This window comes from Malurus melanocephalus, unplaced genomic scaffold, assembly GCF_030028575.1.
Source record: "Malurus melanocephalus ecotype Western Australia unplaced genomic scaffold, MMel_1.1 scaffold_7, whole genome shotgun sequence".
Taxonomy (NCBI): domain Eukaryota; kingdom Metazoa; phylum Chordata; class Aves; order Passeriformes; family Maluridae; genus Malurus; species Malurus melanocephalus.
In genome coordinates, this window is record NW_026623239.1 from 5071963 (window position 1) to 5094419 (window position 22457).

General features: G+C 40.8%; 1 protein-coding gene across 3 annotated transcripts in view; it reads left to right on the forward strand.

Moving 5' to 3' along the window:
• FAM172A (family with sequence similarity 172 member A) overlaps nucleotides 1-22457 on the forward strand; it is a 256196-nt gene that overhangs the window by 230918 nt on the left and 2821 nt on the right. The window lies entirely within an intron of this gene.

Genomic DNA, 22457 nt, shown 5'->3' on the forward strand with positions numbered 1-22457 from the left:
GAAGCAAGTGGATGCTTAGAAGAAGAAACTGTATTCTGCCAGGAGATTTGTGATAGTGGCCTTAGGCTGCCAAAATAACGCAGTCGGCCTTGGAGAACTGTTTTCCTTTCTCCTACGAGGTAAAGAAAAAGAATCCCATGCCATCAGCAGTTATACATTGACTGTTTCTTGGGAAAAGAACTCCCACTGCTTGGAGCTGTAAGGACTCTTCTCCTATGATGCTAGACGATAATGAGTAGTCTGATCTATGTTAGACTTTCATCCCTGCTCCCCTTTGCATGGGGAAGCCTTGGCAGGGTGGTGGAGAGGGGCGACCTGGGAGAGAGCCAGGTTCCCAGAAAGAATAACAGGTGTCTTAAAATGTCCAGGTTTTTTTTTTTCCTCTTCTTGTAAATTTTTCCCTATCTCTGCTCCCCTCCCTGGTGCAGTAGTTTTTTAGTAGTCCTTAATATAAATCTATTTTGCAACTTAAGTTTTTCAGCCTGTCTGACCATTTTCTGGAGTATATTCATATCTTTCTCTCAATTATGTTATGTTATCTTATCTAAAAGCCATAAATTTTCATGTTAATTGGACTTTTGCTCTCCCTTCTTCCTCTCTGGTGAGGGGTGAGGGAACGCCATGGGTTCTTTGGCTTTTGGCCCAGTTCAAGCCACGACATGTATGCACTTAAACTGAGTAACATTTGAAAACGTGCATGCTACTTGCACTATATCTAGTCTCACTGAAGCAGGTCCTGCCCCGCAGAAACAAGCAAGGAAGTTCATGAACTGATGTGACTTTTGGCAACATTCCCCATCGAGTATGGGATCATTGCAATGAAGAAAGCTGCCTTCCCACCATCTTGTGCTCTCTGTCACATATCATTTATTAAAGGCAAACAAACAACCCTTGTACAGCCACACACTTCTAAGAAACCACTTTTCACCTTCACTCAACAGCACAAAGTTCTGTTTGTTATTATTTAGGGCAGGCAGAAAAGCAACAACAAAAACTAATGTCCTGAAGTCAGCGTAAGTAATTCTTACAGCTCATCTCACTGTTTTCTGGATTACTTTGCAAATAATAAATCAAATTTCTCCTCAAGGTGACATGTCAGTTATTTCAAATTTGATTATCTTTATATAAAGGATGTTGGTACATTACTACATGAATCTTTGATAATTCAGCATACAACCTTATTACTTAGAATGCCCCTTTGTGACAGTGTGACACACTGAAATAATGTTAAGCTACATATATCTGTAATATCATCAAGGATTCCAATTGGGGTTTGGCTCATCAAGCTTGACTTTGGCCTCTTCCTTCTAAATGAATCAGAGACATGAAATAACTGTTCAAGAATTTTGGTGGGTTTAGTTTTTGATGTCATGAAAGAAAACAGATAAGTCTGAAGGGGAATATCTTCATCATGCAATATCATGCCCCATAACTTCAAGCTTCCAAGTGATGGACACAGATCCCAAGGCATCAATTGGACATTTGATCCCCATGACTCTAGAGTTGTGAACCATGCCATGTGTAAAGGAAGGCAAATAGCAGTGGGTTTAAGCACTGCTACCTGATGTGCAGTATATTTTTTGTTAATGAGGCTTTGTGAAAGTGCCAAGTTTTCATAATTTCATTCATAACTCAAATATTCCTCTTAGCAAAAGTGCCACAGCAGAAATTTATTTTGCTGCTTGCACAATGATCCATCTTTATTTTCTTTGAAGAGGGTATAAGAGGGCCTGTATGGATTTCAAAGTTGTCAATTTTACAAAATGAAACACTTTTTTTCCCCCAAGTATTTATTTTTAAAAAGTGAAAAGCTAAATTCTTTTAGTCTTACTTTTATTCTGGCTTCAGATTTTTCACACTCTTGTTCCCACACTTTATCCACATTAAGATAGTCTTTAAATCAAACTTAAATCAGTTTTCTTTGAAGAAAACTCACTGTTACCTGCCTAATCCCTGAGAAACATGCCAGTTAGTCTTCTATGTTTAATGACATTGCTTCAGTTTTGGGGGGTAGATATTTGCAGAGGAGGAACTTGAAAAACCCAAAAATATTGGTAAAGCCCAGTGATTTGTTCAACAAACTAATTCATATCTTACACACATTTGACATTCTGTAATGGGTTAGTGCTGAGTTTATCACTTTAGAGAGTTAAACAGATGGGATATTGCTATTTTAAGAGAAAAATGTTTGTGCTAGTGCCCAGTTTGCATTCAAGAGAAAGGGAGTAGAAGAGTTCTTGTCCTGATAATCTGATGAGTAATTTGAAAATTTTGATCAATAGTTGAGAGGCTGATGCACACCAGAGCACTGATTGTTTGGACATCTGCACATAAGCCCTGCTGGAGGAGACAGCATTTTCTTCCCTGTTGTATTAGGAAATTAAAAAGGTACCAGTAAATTAATGGGTTAAGAGTTTCTGCTGAAATAAATCAGGGTGCTATAACATTATGTCTTTTCATAGCCACTAAGAACTGGTATTTTTGCATTATCAGTTTGTGTACTGCAAAGAGCCAAGATAGAGCATCCTGTGGTGCTAAGCAAAAAATCCTGCTGTGAGTATGTATAGCAACATCTGTCATTGCCAAGTCCAGGATCAATGGTGTGATATGGCTCTAGTAAACAGAGCAACAAACAATAGTTGGTAAAATATATTGGCCATAAAACATGGATAAGAGTGTGCAACATGTGTTGTTTTATCTAAATGGTAACATGTTGCATGAGCAGTGTAATTGCTGCAAATCTGGTACTGAATGTGAATGTTTATAGGGTGATTTCCTCTTCTGGCATATTAATGCTTTCATAATTTACCAGGCTTGTTACATGTTTTGTATGAGCATTAGGTATCTGCTTTTGAAGCTGAGCCTTGTATGACTTGACTGGACTCAGCGGATTTCCTGTATTTGAAATTGATCAATTAAATTGTTTTGGGGGAGTAATTGATTCAGCTTGTTTCAGAGGTAGTTTCAGTGGCCTGTGGCTAAGTCATCCTTCCGTTTTATCTCATTCAAAGAATACTATCATATTAACACAGAAATGTATGTGCTAGCAGCGGAAGCAGGGAAAGAAACAGTGCATGGCTGTCATTCCAAAACAAGTAACTCATACATGTCATAGCATCTTACGTCATACAAAGTAAAAATTTGKATGCAGTGTTCTCTCCTGTAAGATAATTATCAAAACTGCCAATGCTGATACTAAATCTGCCATTTATGATCTCTTGCATGATTCTGCATACTGTTTTTTTTCATTTGCTCATTTTCTTTATCACTGTTCTGTTAACCAAATGTCAAAAAAGTAAGTAATTGTATCTAAAGCCATGGAAGCAAACTTCAGGAATGAGTCTACCAATGCATGTGATGTGGTTACAGAACAATACTGCTTTTAGTGACCAGCCATTCTTGGCTCCAGCAATATATGAAGCTTTCAAACTTTTGATCGACTTATGTTAGAAGTTACAGACCAGCTGAAGCTCATTATAGAGCAAACAATGGCAAGGTAGAAACATTTTATGCTTCATACTTTCGTGGTCCTGCCTATGTTGTGTTCTTCAAAGGCAGTTTGACCCCTGAAGAGTGCAGTTCCACAGATCCTTTCTTGTACCACTAGATTTGGAGAACCATGGGGCTTGTGCATCCCCAGACCAAGCCAACCTGTGATGTCGCTTGGAATTGTCCATTCAACCCATCTCCAATATTACTCAGCTCCTTTGCTAATTTAGAAGCTAGTGTATCAGGAATTTTTTGTGGACCGTAAATTACCCTAGGAAAAAGTTACAGTTTGGCTTGCAAAGCAGTTGTTCTAGCTTGGACAAGGTTTATGTTGGACAGAAAGGAAAGCAGAATAACAGACTGGTATGAAACCAACGTCACTTCGTTTGCATGTTTGCAGCAAAGGGTCCTGTTGCTGCACTCAGTATAGTTAAGGGATCCATGATGTCGTCAAATTACTGTCGGTCATCATCTCAGGAAAGACTGAAATAATAGAAACATAAAGCTTTCAGTTGTGTTGTTTTATGGCTTTCAGTTTCCTTCTTGTGTATCTCGTATGTTTTTCTATAACTGTTGTTTCTGTATTACCTCTTACTCTTTACAGCAATCACAGCTACATAATGCAACTACACTTTCAGGTTAAAATAGCAGTTATCATTGCATAGATTAAGATAAAAATATTAGACTGACCATTAGGGGAAGTTTTGCCCTTCTTTGGCTACTGGGAATTTAGGTGACCTGGAAATGTTGGATGTAAGAAACCACATGAGGTGTGTCTTTCCACTAGCAAAGATTAGAGAGTCAGCTCAGCTGTGAACTGTGGTAAAAGATCACAGCTTGCAGTGAGACTGCTACCTACAGATGCTCAAAAAAATCCTGCTTGGAGCTTGGGGCTTTGTGAAGTTTTTTTCCATTAATAGCATTATCCTTATTGATATTTTCTTAAATAACCTTTTTTTTTTTTTTTTTTTTTTTTTTTTTAAATACCTGGGGATTTTTCGAAACACCTAATTTCTTTCACTGCCCATGTAATAGCCAATACACATTTCATAGAAGTACAACAGGAGTTTCCTGGGTGGAAGACTCGTTCTGGAGTCACTCTGTGGACTGTCTGTCACAGAGTCAGTCTGTGGAGTGTGGAACACACCTAACTGTGTTACATTCTCCTTCATTTACTGATTGTACCACGTTGAAATAAAATTACTTCACATTTTGCTGCAAAAGCCTCATCTGTTTGGACTAGCTCTCTCTACTCCCACGCAATAGCTGCAGGTCAACAGAGGCGTCTGGTGGAAAAATGCACAAGTGATCCTCAAGGGCAGCATAACGCTCTCTGCAAGGTCGGCACAAGCTGTACCAGAGCAGCAACCAGAGCAGCAGCAGTAACCACCAGTCCTCTTCAGTTTTGCCTGAACCAGTTTGACTTTGACTAAACTGAATGTCCTTAACTTGTCCCTTCAGCATGCACGCTTCAAATATTCTCCTAATACAGTTTTCTATGTGTAATTTGTTTTCTTCAACCAMAATACAATGAGGAAAGGCAATTTTATCATGTGATATTCCATGGCTGCAGGTCAGTTGCAGAGGTGGAAATTTCGGATAGGGAGTTTGGGCTCAGACACACGGACTGGTGAAGTGAGGTAAAGTTGCTGAGAGTGTTAGTGCAGTAGATTTTCACCTTCTCAGTGAACCACAGCCAAGGAAGAATGAAGCACTGACAGTTTTGTCTTTGCCTGGAGAGAATGAGTCTTCCACAAGGCAGCTCTTAACTAGTTTGGAAAGTCATGTCCCGCTGAGCCTCTCCTCCTTTCCATGTCTGCTCTCTTGTCTCTGCTGTGTCCAGACTGTCTGCTGTCACTCATCTCTGCCTTCTAACCTCTTTTTACAGCCAATTCCCTGCTTTTCAAGGTCTTTCCTTCTCCTGCAGGTGTGTTTCCTTCACCTTCCTTGGTGTTCCTATGCCACTTCTCTTTGATCTTTTTACACAGTCAATCTCCTGTCCCGATTCATTCATCTCTCTGCCCCCAGAGTGTTCTCCTCTCTATTTACATTAGGCTTCTTTTTTCCCCCCTTCTCCCCTTTTTCTCCTAGCATTTAGAGTCCAGGACAGAGGGCTGCCTGCACTTAGTTCCTGTGCCTGATGCCACAATATACTGCAACATCTGGGAGCAGCAGAGACAAAAAAAAAGTCTGGCTTAGCCCTGTCTTCTCTGGGTTGGAGTTTGTCCATTGCAAACAGCATCTTTAGATGAATCTTTGGCCGCTTAGACTTCCAGATTCTGGGGACTATGTGCTGAACATGTGCAAATGAAATTTTTCAAAGGCTTATGACTAGGCAGAAAGCTTGCTGTTTTTTTTCATGGGAACTGCAAAAGGACAACAGGAACCTTACTTTCCAAATTTCAAACTGTTGCTATGAAGAGCAGAGACATAGGAGCTGCTCAGTAAAATTCTTGTAAGACCTTTTGTTTCTTTTCTTGTTTGTTCGGTTTTTTATTCCTCCCAACAGGGGCAAAATATGTTTTCCCTCAATCTTATTTCCTGAAGTGACTAAATCCTGTCACTAGAAAACAAAAAAATAATAGCAATCAGCCTAAGGCAGAGACAGAGCATGGGAATTCTCATCCCAAATACTTAGCATGGCAAAATTTATAAACAAGTTTTTGTAAAGGGAACTATTAAGAACCCAAACTACAGAGGACTTACTTGCATTATACACAAAAGTCATTATACACAAAGGAATTTCTCTGTGATCCATTTGGGATACTAAATTCAATTAAAAATAATCTTCTTTCCGTATTTCAGAAACCCACCTTAAGTAAGGGATGTTATAAGGAAACATTTGGTTTCAGCACTTTTCAGACCATACCAAAGCTGTCGCAACTAGTTGATTGGTTAAGCATGCCTGCCACAGATTTATTCTATTAGTTTTGTTGTGGGATTTGGTGGGGTTTTTTTACTGAATCTCTTTTTTTCTGAAACATAATTTATGTACTTGCATGCACATTAGAAGTACAGCCCAATCAGCATTGTGCAAGTTGAGCAATAGGATTCCTTCAAGGTGCATCTTTAGTATCGCCTGGGCAGAAAATATGAAAATTAATGGCAGATGAGGTTATTCTTAATTTAGACCAGTAGCAAGATGTTTCTCACCAGTGCCCTTGCACCTAGGTTTATAGGACAAGTCCTGATGTTTCCAGCTATTGCCATGGTAGTGGATGGGATGCATTTCCACCACAAGGACTGTGGATTTACATGCCCTACTTCTCTTCCTGTGAAAGAGCGGGAGCACCTTGTCGGTGTGCAGCATGGGGCAGGGTGTCCTTCACACCAAAGCTCTGTGAAAGTTTCTGCAGCTGCAGAAGGCATGATCCTGGTGAGCAGGCTTCATTGCTCCTCTTGCAGCTGCAGAGGAGATGCTCTTGCAGTCTTATTTTGCTGAACACATTTTGGCATGAAAGCCGGTTTGCCTTGGGGTGTAAGTTCTTTGCAGGAAAAAGGGGTAAATCTTCTCTACCATACCCATTCTTCCCAGACTATTTCTACCCCTTCTCCCATTTCATTTGTCCAGATGCACAGACCTCAGCATGGCACGAAGTTTCCTGAGCTGCCTGGCTGCTACTTTCCCCAGCTTCACAAAGAAGAGCAAACCCTCTATTTACAATATTCTGTCCCCTCAATTAGCAGTCTTTCCTCAGAGGGAATCCTGTAGGCCTTCAGTGAGTCTGAATGCAAACCTGGAAAATCACTTCTGAAGTCCATGAAAATGAGGAATATTTGCACTGTAAAACTTCATTTGCTTCCTGTGGAAATTAACAATCGTGGCTGCAGAGACACTGATGTGAAGTGTTTATATTATTCTGGAACTGTAAAGCATGGCAAAACAGATGGGGATGTTGTTGACTCCAAGGTCTTTGCTTTTTAGTCACTCATAGACCTTTCACTTTTCACAACAGAGTGAAAAAATAAATGTTTTCTTAGTTTTGTATGGCAGTGTTTTGTGGTTGTAATGTTTCATTTTCCTCAGACTTAACAGGGAATGCTCCAGCCGCAGTGTGGGTTTTCCTCAAGTGTTCATATATGAGCTCTTCTCTAACTTCCCTCTACAGGAGACAGTTTTCATGCTAACTCATTGCAAGATTTTATGAGCAGTGACTGTCGAAATGTACTTTCCTGTGCATTTGTGCATAGTGATATAGCTCTTATTTAGACAAATTTCAGCTCCTATCTCAATCCCGCTTTTCACGAGGAAGTCTTTTTCCTTATACGTCAAGAGTTTGCTTTAAATTTGTTTGAAAAAATCAGCCTATGGTGGTTCAGACAAATTAAACCAAAATAGAGCAAAAAGTATTACGAGATGTGCATGGGCCATCAATGAAAGAATTTCCCAAATGTACTTACATGATTTTCTTCTTGCCTTTTTAATGTAATATTTGTAGGCCAACTGTAGCAATAACGGATAATTTTCATACAAGATTATGTAACTCCAGTTCATTGATTCTTCAGAGAAAAGCTACCTTGACAATTTCTTTTTATTTTGTCCTAATTTTATGAAAAAACAAAGCTGAGGTTCTTGGTACAAGGAAAAGAAAATAATTTGAACCACCAAATTTTGAAACTTATTTAAATATTTCAGCTGGTTTACATTTTCAGATAGACTTTCCTGGCACTTTTTGTTTTCTTCCCCAGCTCCCAAGGTTTAACCATCTTTCTGGCTGGAAGAGAGTAAAGTTTTCTTCAGAACCTACTAAATGCTTGGCAAAAAATCTCTACCATAACACAAGAAATCTTGCTTGATTTTTCCCCAGTCTGTCTCAGCAGCACTGGTTCTGCTGGAAGAGAACTCTTGGAAAGATCAATTATTAGAGCAGGATTTTATTTTGAAGTGAAAATTGCATGTGGAAATACATGGAGGTCATTAAGCTTCATTGTTTTCTCTCTTTGCATGTTTGGATTTTTATTTTTCCTCTGGTGAGTGGGGAAATCATAAATTGTTTCTTCAACATTGAAGTGACTGTGTCAACTTAAAGATACAGCTTTGGAGCTTGATATTGTTCATTGTATTGTTTTTTAAAGGGTACTAGCAAAGTCCCTGATTTGAAATAAATCTGGTCTCCCAAATGAAGCTTATTAGTTAGTGTAGCATTTAAATGGAATGGCTAGAATTTTGCTGCTCTGCAACTGGATGTTTAAAACTGTATTAGCAGAAAGACCCTGATTTTAGGATTGTTTTCTGTCCTTGTTTGTTTTTCCAGTGGCTGCAAAGCAGAACATGATCTGAGTTTCTCCCTCAGGGAGAAACCCCTATCTGTTCTCATCCCACTGACTCCTGGGTCCCGCCGAGCTTTTTCCAGCCAGATCTCAGCAATGGGGCCCCACCAGTCACACACACTGACCACCCTCGGCTCTTAAGGATTTGTTTGGTTGGGGTGGGTTTTTTTTCTTTATATGAATTTAATATTTCTCTTCACGTTCATCCCAGACTTTTGAGTTCTCCCTCCTACTGTTGGCAGACCCACCTCCCACACTGATGTTCATGTCTGACTCGCATAGACAGGGATGTCAGGAGAGCTGTTGGCAGAGGTCAGCGCATGCCAGCACACAACATGCCTTCTCATCTCATCTGCTGTACGGCTGCCTTCGGCTTTGCTCTGCCTGYGCCTCACTTCACTGCCTCCCCCACCTGATGCCTGTCTTGAACTCTCTGCTGCATGACTGGCTTGCTGCCCTTGCATCCTGAGCATCACTTGTGACTGATTTTGGGTGGCGTTGTTCAGAAGAGGTAGGAAGCAAGGCACRCGCACTGAGCACTTCCAGGCAGAGCTGCCGTCTGCTGTAACGAGGAGGGTTAAGCAGGGAATGAAATGCAGCTTTATGATCATTAATTTCAAACAGTCACTCAAGTGACATCTCTGAGGTTAAGTCACAGGAGGTGCGATATTATTAAGCTTAGTTAAATTCAGTGTAACTCACATCTGCAAAATCTTTGTGAATTAGTGTTTAGTCTTAAATTACCAGTTTCCATGATATAGGGGCTTCATAGTATCCTGCATTGAGTTTGATGTGTTATGAATTAGGGTGCAGAAGCCTAAAATCCATGTGGCATGCCAGGATCCCTCAGGTTTCTGAGCAGTTCTGAGGTGAATGCACAATTAATTTAGTTTGCGACACTAAGCAGGGATGGTACCCCTAAACAGAATTATTTCCTCCTTTATTCGCTCTCACAGAGTAGGTGTGGGAAATGGCCGCTGGAGATCTCTTTTGTAAAGCCATGTTTATGAGCTGTGTTGTTTGCCTGGTGCAGCTGGTCCTTGCCACACACTTCACCTCATCAGGCTGTAATAGGTGCAGACCTGTATTGATTACCATGACTTGTGGGAGAGAAAAATCTTTGCACTTCAAATTGGGTATAAATTATAAATAACATATCCAAAGGTTGTGAGTTACACAAGTGGCATTCTTTTGAGATAGCCATGTGTAAAGCTGTTGTTGTAGAGGTTATTAATTTTATGATTGCAGCACAGGCATACTTGACCCACAACAATGATCATTGTCGATAAAATTCCACCATCTGGGTTCAGTCACTTGCCTTCTTCAAGAATGTTCATTAACAACAGCCAACAAAGGTCAWACTAATAAAAGAAAGTTAACCCTCACTATATTGGTGTAAATTCACTGGTGAATCACCCCTGTCTTCTTGCCATTTTTCTCATTAATATGGCTATGCAGATCCCTAGAAGTGGATCATATAAGTCCTAAATGCACGGGATGGAGGGGATGGAATATGTGTACATATATAGACAACAGTTGGTGTAATAGAAATGAGAAAAATTTATCTGGCATGGATTAGCCATAAATTACTTGCAAGTAATTTATGCAAGTGCACAAGGGTTATTCACACCTCAAATCTCCAAATTTTTATTTATTTTTTCCAGAAATCTTTTTATACTTACTTGACGTAACTGTAATTTTATCAGACTTAAGGGAGTCTGTTAGTTACTCCCAAAACCTGATTTTTAAACTCCTTTTGTTACTTGGTGTTTGTGTTCTGGTGGTGCAGCTTCATCTTCCATGGCATTTTACAAACTCAGATATATTACCTTTCCGTCAAGTCACTAAGAAAATGCCTTGCACTTCCCATGAAATCATCAATCTCACCTAGGAGATAAACACCTCACTTTTCTGATCATGCAGAGTAGGGCAACTGCATTTTCACAAATGTGTCCTCTTTTTCTGCTCTCACCACTACACCTGGKTGGCATTGTGTGTTCAGCTTTTTAAAATACTTTCCAGAGTCAGACTTAGGACTTTCTTCTGCTGCTAAGAAAGAGGAAAACATGGAGAATGATGATGTGTTTGATGCCAGCAACTAAAAGACAAAGGTGTTTGTCAGGAGAAATTGGATGGGTGCACTAGCAATGAGGTAGAGGAGGTCTTGCTGAAGTGGCTGAAGCAAAGTCAGAAAAAGGCAGAAGTTGGTGGGTCATGACAAAAAGACAGCTGTGATCAGTGTGTGGATGAGATGCAAAAAGATCAAGGCCAGGCACTGGGCTTGAGTTCAAGAACAGCTTCACTGTGAACAAGCTGTGGAAGAGGGATTCAAAAGTGGATGTCCTGACAAAATAGGTGGTTTGGAGAAACAGGTGTCTCGGTGGATGAAAAACAGGCAAGGAGTAGGAGGGGATTCGAGTGAAATGAAACTGCAGGAAGGAGGGAAAATACTGGGGCTTGCACACCTACTCAGCATTACAGGGCAAGGGGAAAGGAGCACAGGGAAACACTCTATCTGCCTGAGACCCATGGAAGTATTTGCACAGTCAATCCTGATGTGTTTCTGAGCATATACAGAAGTGATACCATTGTAAGGTATAGGCTTTAAGGTCAGGAGTTGAGGTGTCTGTGGAGGTTAGACACCTCAGCATGTGGTGAGTGGTTGAACTGGGATTTTCAGAATCGCTTGGATTTGAGCTCTTCAGTTTTGCCTCTCTTTCTGTAAGGAGGTGAATCTCTTTTGGCAGGTGGTAGCTTCTGAAGTAGGTGCCCAGCAGAAGCAGGAAAGCAGGTCAGCAGTCCCATCTTAGCCCATTTGCTCATCCCATTTCCACCATCTTTCAGGGGCAGCCATCTGAAGGGGAGGACTAGAGAGAGATGAGGTTATGTTTCCCATAGGATCAAAGGTGGCACTACAGAGGCAGCACCTGGATTCTTGAGATTTTTTTTCCTCTTAACCTACACAGGATTAGCCTATGAACACAAATGAAGGGGAAGTGCCTTTTTTGTGGCTTCCCCAGGACCAGGGAGAAGGTGGATGGTGCCAGTGGCATATTGGAGGAGTTGAGCTGCATTGGGTTGGCTTAGGTTAGGTTAGGTTACATTTGATTAGGTTGAGTTGGGTTGGGTTGTAGCCAGCCAAAGGCAGTAATCCTAAGATGAAGCATATGGTTTAGTGAATACCATTGTACCCATGAAAATACTTTGGACTTGTGTTGACTGTAATCTTTTGTCTGCAGACATACGATGAGACACTATAATCCAAGTAAAAAATTCAGGATGAAAAATAGCTTTTGAAGTATTTCTTGTTGTGGAGTATTATAAACATTTTCCAATGTTCATTTCACTATGGGCTTGCAGTACATGAATAATCACTATGGGCTTGCAGTACATTAATTCAGACTCTCACTAAAATCATAAAAACACACTGGGCATTTGATGTGTTTCATGCCCATTGCGTGTTCTCAATGCAGTTTGTTCTTTAAACACAGGCTCATTCCCATCCCTCAGAAGATCTTCTTTACTTCCACAGCTGCCTATGTCAGCATCCACACCAGTCTTCAAGCTCTGCTTCTGGTGTGAAAGAAGATAAAATTATATTCTGCTGCTTTACTTTAAAAGTGCTTTAGTGCAATTTGTTCTTGGATCCAAAATTTCACAAATAGGCAAGCAGTATGTTCTTACCCTGATAATGGTTAAAAACCTTTTTACATCTTAAGTAGATGGGGTGTTTCTACCCATGTTTCATGTCATGTTTCATGACATGTTATTTTAAAGCACTGCTGCCTTTCCTAGCTGCTCTCTGGTGCAGGCATTGCCATTTCCATGGTGTTGCATTGGCAACTGTGTTTTTGGAGAGTACCAAAACTGTGTTGGTTTATGCTCATGCTGCTGGTACTTCCAGATGTTTCATGCCATAATTGCTATTTAGGAACAAATAATCATAACATACAAAGAGTAGCTTTTTTCTAAGCAGCTGGTTATTTCCCTTGCTCTGATATCAGTGACAAAATTTCTTGCATTAGTGGTGCTCTCACAAGATAGCAGTGTGTATACCCTTCAGGTCTCTGCCCCATAGGCAATGAAAAGCTGTGGGATTTTGGAATAAACTCAGATTTAAAAATCAGCCCTTGAGGATTTGAGATTAAAGGCAGGTATTGCTGTGGAATGTTTTAGATGTGTTTAAATATATTTTRTAAACTCTGTATGCTTGTTGACATTGGCAACATTGCTGCATGAACAGAGCTCCTGCTATGGGCTCAGCAGAGCTCAGGGCCATTTCTGTGCTTGACTGAGCCACTCAGTTTGCAAAAGCACAGTAATGATGATTTCTTCCTTACAAAATTTGGCTAGATGTGTCTTTGCAAAGCACTGAGAAGGAGGTGTAACTGACTGCTTGCATCCTGCTGCAGCGTGTTGAGATCTGTCAGGTAAATTAGTATTTTTCAGGTTTATAACCGGTGGAAGCTTTGAGGCTTGAATACTTGATTTTCACCCAAGAAGCCTTGTGGATGTATGTTCTCTTGTGAAGTGTTGAGTTTTGAGCAGGTCAAAATTTCCTATATTTAAAAGACAATTTTGCTTTCTCCTAGTTGAGAAAATTGTTGCTTTCAAATGCTAAATACTTCATTTTTGCTGTTACTTGCAATTTGATATAGATTTTTTTGTCTTATTCATTACAGATAAAAATGAATGTGCATTTAAAAAATTGAGTTATCTCACTAATATATATTTGTCATGGTTTTACTCGGTCCAATTTTTGGTGGTGAGGGGATGGGACAAAGAAACCACAAAGATGGCTTCTGTGAGGATGTTCTAGAAGCTTTCTCCTTCTTCTCCAGCAAAAGGAGCCCTACCCCCTGTGTTTTAGAGCCAATTGTGGCTCTGAGGTTGATGGACAGGCTGCTGCTCAGGCCTGGGCCAATTGCACAGGTTGGTTACACCTCTGTGATGACGTATTGTCTTAAGAAGAATTCAAAAGATAGGGGAGGCCGCCATGTAGGTTTAGGTTGTTAGTATTTAGTTTTAGTATCATGCACTGGGGAAAAACAGAGCAGGACGGTGAGGAGATGTAGGAAGAAAAATGGAGACCCAGGATCACAGTAAGGAGAAKATGGGATGRGTTGCTGTGCTGTTGCTACGGTTCTCGAGCATGGAGAGAATAAGTTGTTCTCGAAAGGACTTTTTCATCAATGAGAGACCTGTATAGAAAAGGAGAGCGACCTTGCTCTGAGGAAAAAAACCTGACCTTTGAGGACTGGACTGAACTGATCAGGAGCCAAAAAGGGGGAAGAGGCTTGGCCCCCCCACGACGTATGAAGTGAGTTGACACTAAGAAGAAAATGTGTTCTGTGGGGAGGAGGAGATGCCCCCGCCCTACATCTGAAGTAAGTGGATGCTTAGAAGAAGCTGTGTTCTGCCAGGAGATTTGTGATAGTGGTCTTACGCCACCGAAACAATGCAGTTTGGCCTTGAGGAACATTCTTTCCTTTCTCCTATGAGGTAAAGAAAAGACTCCCTTGCCATCAGCAGTTATACACTGTTTCTTGGGAAAAGACCTTCCACAGCTTGGAGCTGTAAGAACGCTTCTCCTATGATGCTGGATGACAACTGTAATGAGTAGTTTGATCTATGTTAGACTTTCATTCCTGCCCCCCTTGTATGCGAGAAGACATGGGGGGTGGAGAGGGAGAACCTGGGAAAGAGATGGGTCCCGGAAAGGATAACAGGTGTCTTAAAATGTCCATTTTTATTTTTCTTCTCCTTGTAAATTTTTCCCTATCTTTGTTCCCCTCCCCGGTGCGGTAGTATTCTTAGTAGTTTTTAGTAATAAATCTATTTTGCAGCTTAAGTTATTCAACCTGTCTGACCATTCTCTGGAGCACATACGTATCTTTCTCTCAATTATGTTATGTTATCTGAAAGCCATAAATTTTCGTGATAATTGGGCTTTTGCTCTCCCTTCTTCCTCTCCGGTGGGGGAAAGGAGAGAACGTCGTGGGTGCAGTGCTTTTTGGCTTACAGCACAATCCAAACCGTGACATTTTTGGTGCCGTGACTCGGATTGGGAAAAATCAGGTTTAAACCCAAGACAATATTATTCAAATGCTTCAGAGCTACTGTGAAGTACCCTGCTAATACAACTGGTTTTAGATGCTGCTTAAATAAAGCCAGTGAAGTCACAGAAGAGACAGGGCTGGATAGAAAGAAACTCATGAAGTTGCTTAGTTTGTCCACATTGCCCTTGGTGAGGTCAACTGTACCCATAATATTCCTAAGACATTGTCTGACCTATTCTTAACTTCCATGGATGAGATCCCGTGCCTTTCACAGATATGTTCTYACCCCAAAAACATCTTTGAAACATGTAACCTGAGTGTCCCACCTCATTTTTGTCAGGTAAGGAATTTTGGTACCTGTCATTACATGCAGGTAAGGGTGGAGTTACAAATGTGAATTGGTAAGTGGAGGGATAGATAGATAGATAGTGTTGTTGATATAGATTTAATACAGATACCATGTAGTTGGAGATAGATTTATAAAGATTGTATAGGGATAGGGGCAAAGATAGCAATAGAGAGACACACATATATATCAATATCAATTTCAAATGCTGCCTACTTCTCTCTGCATATTGCACCATTTTAACAAGAGTTTTTAATTCTATAGTTGCGTAATATCGAGTACCTCTTTGCTGGATCCCTTCTTCAAGGAGATGGCTTGCTCTCCAGCAAAAATTCCTTGCATTGGAAACTGCTGCCCCTGAGAGTGCTGTTCAGTCACACATACACACTGCATGTCTGGTTCAGCTGGCAGTGGGGGTAGGATGCTGTAACACTGACAGGGCACATCAACCCCTGAGCAATGCAAGACTGAGTTTGCACATCTTCATCCCATCCCCACCATTCCCTTGGAACAGCCACTATCCCAGGGCAGTTCTGGTTTGCTGTAATCTCATCTGGCTGTTATCAGCTTGCCTGCCTGATGCTGTCTTTGACCTGTGATGGGTATCTGAATCTCTCGCAGTGCCTCTCGAAAGTGGGGCTGGGAGGGACAGCACCATGGAGAGGTGTTTGTGAAAATGATGCCACCTGAGAACCCCATAGCTCTTCTGCAGTTCCCAGGGTCTGGATCCACCTGCCATATCTGGTGTTTTCTGCTTGTGTGCGTGGCCAGATGCTCTCACTGTATTCATTGCATAGATAGGAGTAGCTCTACATGGGTTTGCCCATTTGCCTSCATTTCTGCCTATTTGTCCAGAAGATTTGCAATTTTGCACCCAAGAACAAATTTGCTTTTCAGGACTGTTTATCCCTGAGTAGCAATCTAGGCCAGCCCACAGTCTTTATCTCTGGAAATGCTTTTTAATCAGCCTTTGTGAATTTTTCCCTTTTTTTATAGCAGCTATGCCCAATTTGTATTGCTATGGCTATTTGCATTGATATTAATAGCAGTTCTGTCCTGGGTGCCTTATTCTTACTGCAAAGACCTTATAGGTACTTGGTATCTAATTTTTACCTTTTTTAATATATACTCCAAAGAAAATTGCTGTGGTGACCCAATGAAAAATTGACTTTGGTGATCCAGGAAATGGCCTGACTGATGGTAACCTGTGCTTGGGAAAGAACAACCTGACAAGTTTCACTTGTTTGGCCAGTTCACACATAGAGGAGCAAACAAATGACCTGTGCTCATGGGACTGCCCTCAGTATTTAATGAAGAGTAGTGGAATATGACGGCCGTGTTAGACTCTATCTATTTTCTACTTCACAGACCTTCACTAACTTTTGTGTGAATCTTTGTATCTTGTTTCTCAGAGGGCAAGAGGAATTTACTAAATATTTTTTTTTACTTTATTTAACCACTTGATTCCTATGGGAAGTTGGTGTGTTGTAAACAAGGAGTTAAAGAAAAGCCAATTGCAAGTATGGAAGTTCAGAGGTAATCTTTCTTCTGAGTTAGTAGGATGCTCTTGCTCTGTTTCCATCATCCCACTAAAGATTATTACAGATAACACATGTCCAACAAAAATAAGGACTGGTTTATGTCATAGTAGATAATAACTAAGTAGAAAATGTCTTCAGCATTGCCATTTTTTTCTTATTTGAATATTGAGTCTTAACCAGTTTATTTTCTAAGCCCACCTAATAAGCTGTATTTCATTTCTCAAAAAAACACATCAAACTTTGGGGAGTGTTTTAGGGTTGGGGTTTTTTTATGTCCCCTCAGAAATTACTGCTTTCATTTCATTAATTGGTGTTTTGTTTATCTCTTAATTTTGCTTAATTTTTTAACCTCTCTTTACCATTGTGGCACCTGGAAGTGCTTATGTGAAAATCCCTAATGTCTTTGGATCTCAGAGATCATGACCTAATGAACTCATTGACAATTTTTTCCCTAGGCTCTCATTTTCTTGGTCAAACCTATTGAGTGATTTTAAGCCATATTTTTTTTTGTTTCCTTTTTTGTTAGCTTTCCTGGTGATGGTCTGAGAGTGTCTTGTGTTTTGGAGTTTGAGACCTGGGTGTTTACATCAGTAGACCAAAACAGTCAGAAAAGACACAATTTTCTTCCCATGCAGATCAACAGGATAAAGAAGTTATACATGGAGGAATGTTATGAAGTAACAGTAGTTCTGTCATACTTGATAATATCTGACGTATTCAAGGGTAAAAAAAATTAAACTGTTTAGAAATAGCTTTGTGATACACAAGTAATTTGTTAGCATACAGAAAAATGAGTGTAGGACAGGCAGGAAGCATGTCTTTCTCACATGTAACTGCATATTTGGACAGTATTGTTATGTTGATGCACAGTTACAGAACTGCAGAACTGAATACCTAAGAATTAAAGAAGTTCCTCAGTGTGTGTGTGGATAATTTGAGAAAGAATGAATTTCCCATTGATTCATGACTTTCAGGAGAAAAAATCCTTTTTTGAAGGGTCTATCACGCTTGTCTACGCCGGTCGCATGGAGTTGACTTCCCTGTTAGCTACTGTGTAAAGGAGGAATGAATTGGGTTGTTTCTCATTTTTAATAGAGTTTAAAATGTTTCCGATCCTGCAAATGCCCTCAMAAATCTGTATTTCACCCTTTGAACCATTGAAATAAAGTTTTGATAAGACTGAGTGCCTTTTATATATGTAGTTTGAATCATAAATGTTTAAACAACCTTTCCCTGTGTCTGTGGACAAGATGGCTAAACTACTTGCACTGGYGTTTTGCAGCATGACGGGGTCTCAGTGCATTTTGTGATCACAGAGAGCAAAGTCTCTGCTGAGCAAGATCTTGTTGAGGAGCAGCAGAATTCACCATCCCAATGGGGACTAAACCCCAAGGCGTGGAACACCCTTAATTCATTTTGAAGCCCGCGCTATTTAGAGATGAGCTGCCGCTTAGAGAAGCAGACCCGAGGTCAGCCCTGTGGCTAGTGTCTGTGGAGAAGCTTTTCAAGCTGGAAACTTTTCTCTGCAGAAATATTTCAGCGCTAAGGCATGTATGAAGATCTCTCCCAGCTCCTGTGCAGCATAGGAAACCTTTGTCCCACACATCTTGTAAACGCGGCGGGGGGCTACCATTGTACTGTGCATCTTCTGAGCACCGCGGGGGGAGGCTTTTGTCTGACACCGTGGGCAGGCGCCGTAGGAGGGCACCTTTGTCCTGCACAGCCAGTAATCGCTCTGCAAGAGTGAATTACGTGGATTGCACAGCTCTTCTCTCTGCAGACCCTCTGGTTTCAGGCAGAGGAGTTTGTCAGCCTTGCTGGGTGAAGAGCTGCTTTTCCTGAGTGGAAGTGGGAAGGGAAGACAGTGAAAATATCTTTGCATGTGTTTGTACATATGGCCATCAGGATCCTTCACCTGGTCATATTGCATGGCCACCCCTGCAGGCACCATTCCCAGTTTCAATCTTTGCTTTTCTTCTTCTCTATTTTCCCTGCCCATTTAGGCTGCCCTTTTAATTACTATTATTTCTTTGTTTTTTTCATCCGTTTGTACTATCTTGTATTCAACATCCTGTTCCTATATTCAACATCTATACTTTCAATATTCTTTCAGATGACTAATAACCTTAAAAGACTTTGAGCCCAAACACAAGTCCCTCTGGGACTTCATAGATACATTTTCAACACCATATTATTTATTTGTCTTCTCAAATGCTTTACCCAATTCCTCAGAAGTGTGCCAGTGCTCTGGAGTCTGAGATAATGTACAATGAGTGAGGCATAACTCTGCATCTATGAGATGAGATGCTGAGTCTGGGCCCTGTGGAGATGCCACGTGTACTGTAGGTGCTGGTGGACATGCTGCTGGCAGCTAGAGCTAGATGGCAGCACACATTTGGGAGCTGCATTACCGTAGATCTTAAGTGTTTGGGGGCTCCTTGACTGGCATAAAACATTTGATTTGCAAGTGAGACATAAGACTGACTGCAGCTTATTAGAGCAGGGAAGGTCATAAGCCATTTTAAGTGATTCCATTGTTTCCCGCTGCCCTAGGGTTGCCAGGTTGACATGTATGGAAAATGCAGCAATGGATAGATAAGTATCTCACCTGCTGATTTTTGTTAGTTAAGTAAGTTTGGATTTTATCTGTTCTTGTCAACTTTGAGTCTGTTGTATCTACTGTTATCCAAAAGTTGCTTGTAATCTTTTATAATGCTGATCTCTAACTTTACTGATATTCAGACATGAATTTAATGTGTGGTAGTTAGTTTCAATTAATTCTCCTTTTCTCAATTTAGAATTTTTTTTTTCTTTTCATACCCACCCCAGTCCTCTAGTGCCTACCTGATTGTACATGAATTCTCAGAAATAATTGCCAGTAGTCCAGCAAGGTCATTAACTGATTCCCTGAAAACCCACATAAGCAGGTCATCCAGCCCTGATGATTTGGATATTATTTTTTTTTTTAAATATTCCCTTACCTGACTTTCTGTATCAACAACTGTATTGGCAAGTCTTCATTATTTCTAATTTTATATCTCTTTGTGGTGCTTGGTAAATTGATTCTGGAAATTGTTCACTGTTTTACAGTCATTACTCATTTCACCTTACACGCTATTGGTCCCACAATATGTTAAAATGTACATTCATTTCCCCCCACATCTCTCCATGCTGGCAACTGGGATGTTAGTTTGCTTTTTGGCATTTCTGTCATTTCTCTCTGTGGGGCTGGAACTAGGAGGGATTTAGATTTTTTTGCTCTACCGTTGTAGCCTTTGCATATTTTAGAATATTCTAGCTGTTTCCCACACTTAACAGGTTTTTTATTCTTTTCCATGCGGCATGCTCCTAAGATTTCTCAGAGAATTAATATCTGAAATCTACTACATGCTGTGCAACAGCCCATCAATTAATACAATATATTGAATCATGTGGTTTATCATCATGGCTGTTGAAATCCGTGAGCCCTAAGAATACCTATCTCACAGGACCTTGGCTTTAGAGCAACTGCTTCTTATTGTCTGTCTCTTGAAAATTATTCTTCCTGTAAAAAAATAGATGCATTTAGCTTAGATCTGTGTACTGCTAAATACGCAATTGAGATTGCAGTTGTTAATGATATTTTTCCTCTGACAATAATCTTATGGCCAAATCTGTTGCCACCCTTAGGACATAATTCCACTTGCTTCAGTTGAATTTTCCAAGCCTTTGGAAATATAAATTATTATAAATCATAAATGCACAGTCTGTGCAGTGTTAAATTTTTAGGGCTCTCCCTTTAGTAGTAGTTGAATGTGAATACATAAGGGCAAAATTTGACCTTTAAAAATGACTATAAAGGGCCAAGGCAGATACTTAGCAAGCTTTTCTTATTGCAGTATTAATCAAGCAAAGAATCATCATAATCCTGGAAACTAAATATCCATTGTAGTGATTTTATCACCAGGGAAATTGTTCATCTGCCAGTAAGATTGTTACTAGGAAAGGGAAAATAGGGAGTGTTAAAATTACTTTAGACTGCTGAATCATTGAGTCCCTCTAGACTCAAAGCTTGAATTGTTTTTTGAGAAGAGTGGGTTGAGAGGAGTTGCCACAGGAAAGCTGTAGGTTAATCAGTTTCAGTAACGCTAGTGAATGTGAGCATGATCTCTCTTGAGGACATGTGGAAAGTGCATGGCAGAAGACAGGATGAAGAAAGACAGGGATGTCTCAGAAACTGTTTTGTCATTTTGTTTTTATGCTTGGCTTTCACAGAGGAGGAAGGTTGTAGACGAAAGAGAAAGAAAGAGGAGAAAAAACAATATTCACTGCCTATATTTTCWTCTAATTTAATCCTATGGGTACTAATGAGGATTATTACAATCAGGACAGAGATACAGGCAGGCACAAATGATAAAGATGTGTTTTTGTGGGAAATGTCTGTGTAGGGACCAGAAAGCCACATGGAAAGTTGTTCTGCTTTCAGGGCTCAAAAGTGGTGTTTACCATATGGTGTGACACAAGCATGTGAGAAGCAGGTGAAACCCCCACTCCAGAGTGTCCTTAGGGTGTGCTAGTGCAGCCTATCCCTCCACAAACTCAGCTGTGGTAGCTGACTTTCATGTACAAGGTGACAGTGGGCAGTTACAGTATACCCAGCCAAGCCATAACCTCAGGGACATGTCTGTTAGGCCGCAGTTTGTGCTGGGAGGGTTGTGTTTTATCCTCCTGCTGTGCTGGGATGCCTCCGTATTTCCAAGGTAGGGAACAAGTCTTAGTGAATATGGCTAGGGGATTGGATAGGTGACCTGCACTGAAAGCCACCTGCAASACAGAATTGTAGGATTTTTTCTGTTGGACATGACCTTTGAGATCACAGAGTGACCGTTGTCCCAACATTGCCAAGTCCATCACTTGATAGGATGTACTGCCTCTCAGCAAAGAGAATTTCTACAACAATGGGTGAATTTGAAGGTGGAAAGCATTTTATAAAAGGAGCATGTGGGAAATTTCTGGAAGACTCATAAATTGTCTCCGTACAGTGAGTGCAGAGAGGGGGAGGAAAATCTGTGTGTGCACGTGACGTGTATGCTCTTTGTACAAAAACGTCTCTTTGTGTGGGAAGTAGTGTCTTTCCAGAGAGCGTTTTTTGGAGGTGCTTGTGTGATGGCTGCCTGTGAGGGAGCAGGGGCGTGCAGTGTGACAGGTAGTGCCTCCGTCAAAGACTCTCTGGAGGGGACGGCGTGCATGGACTCACCAAGGATGCTCTGTGGATGGATGCATAGAGGGGAGCATCCTGACAGGGGTGTGAAGGGCGTGTGCAGCCAGTGCTGTGTCAGAACAGCCGCCCTGTATCCCCAGGGACTGATGGTCACCCTACGTCCTGCAAGGACAATCATCCAMCCTGGACTGCATCCCTCTCCACCTGACAGGCCATGGCCACTGTGTCCCTCATTGTTGTCACCCCCAGATTGTGATACTGTCACAGAACTGTTGCTAGGCAACAAATGTAGTTACCGGGTCTCAACGAATAGCTGAAGGGGAAAGTGAAGTGTTGCACCATTGTAGAGTAACCATAGCAATGACCTACTATTACAGACTAAAGAATTATCATTAACAATGTTAAAGTATCAAACAGAAGCCCAGGATCCAAAGACTATTAGGCAGCATCTCTGCATAATTGGGTTACCCAGGTAGAGGTCCCAACTCTTTCACGGCCCTTGGCTCCCTATCTCCATTGTCTTGGTTTTGTTTTGAGGGTTGGTGGGCAGG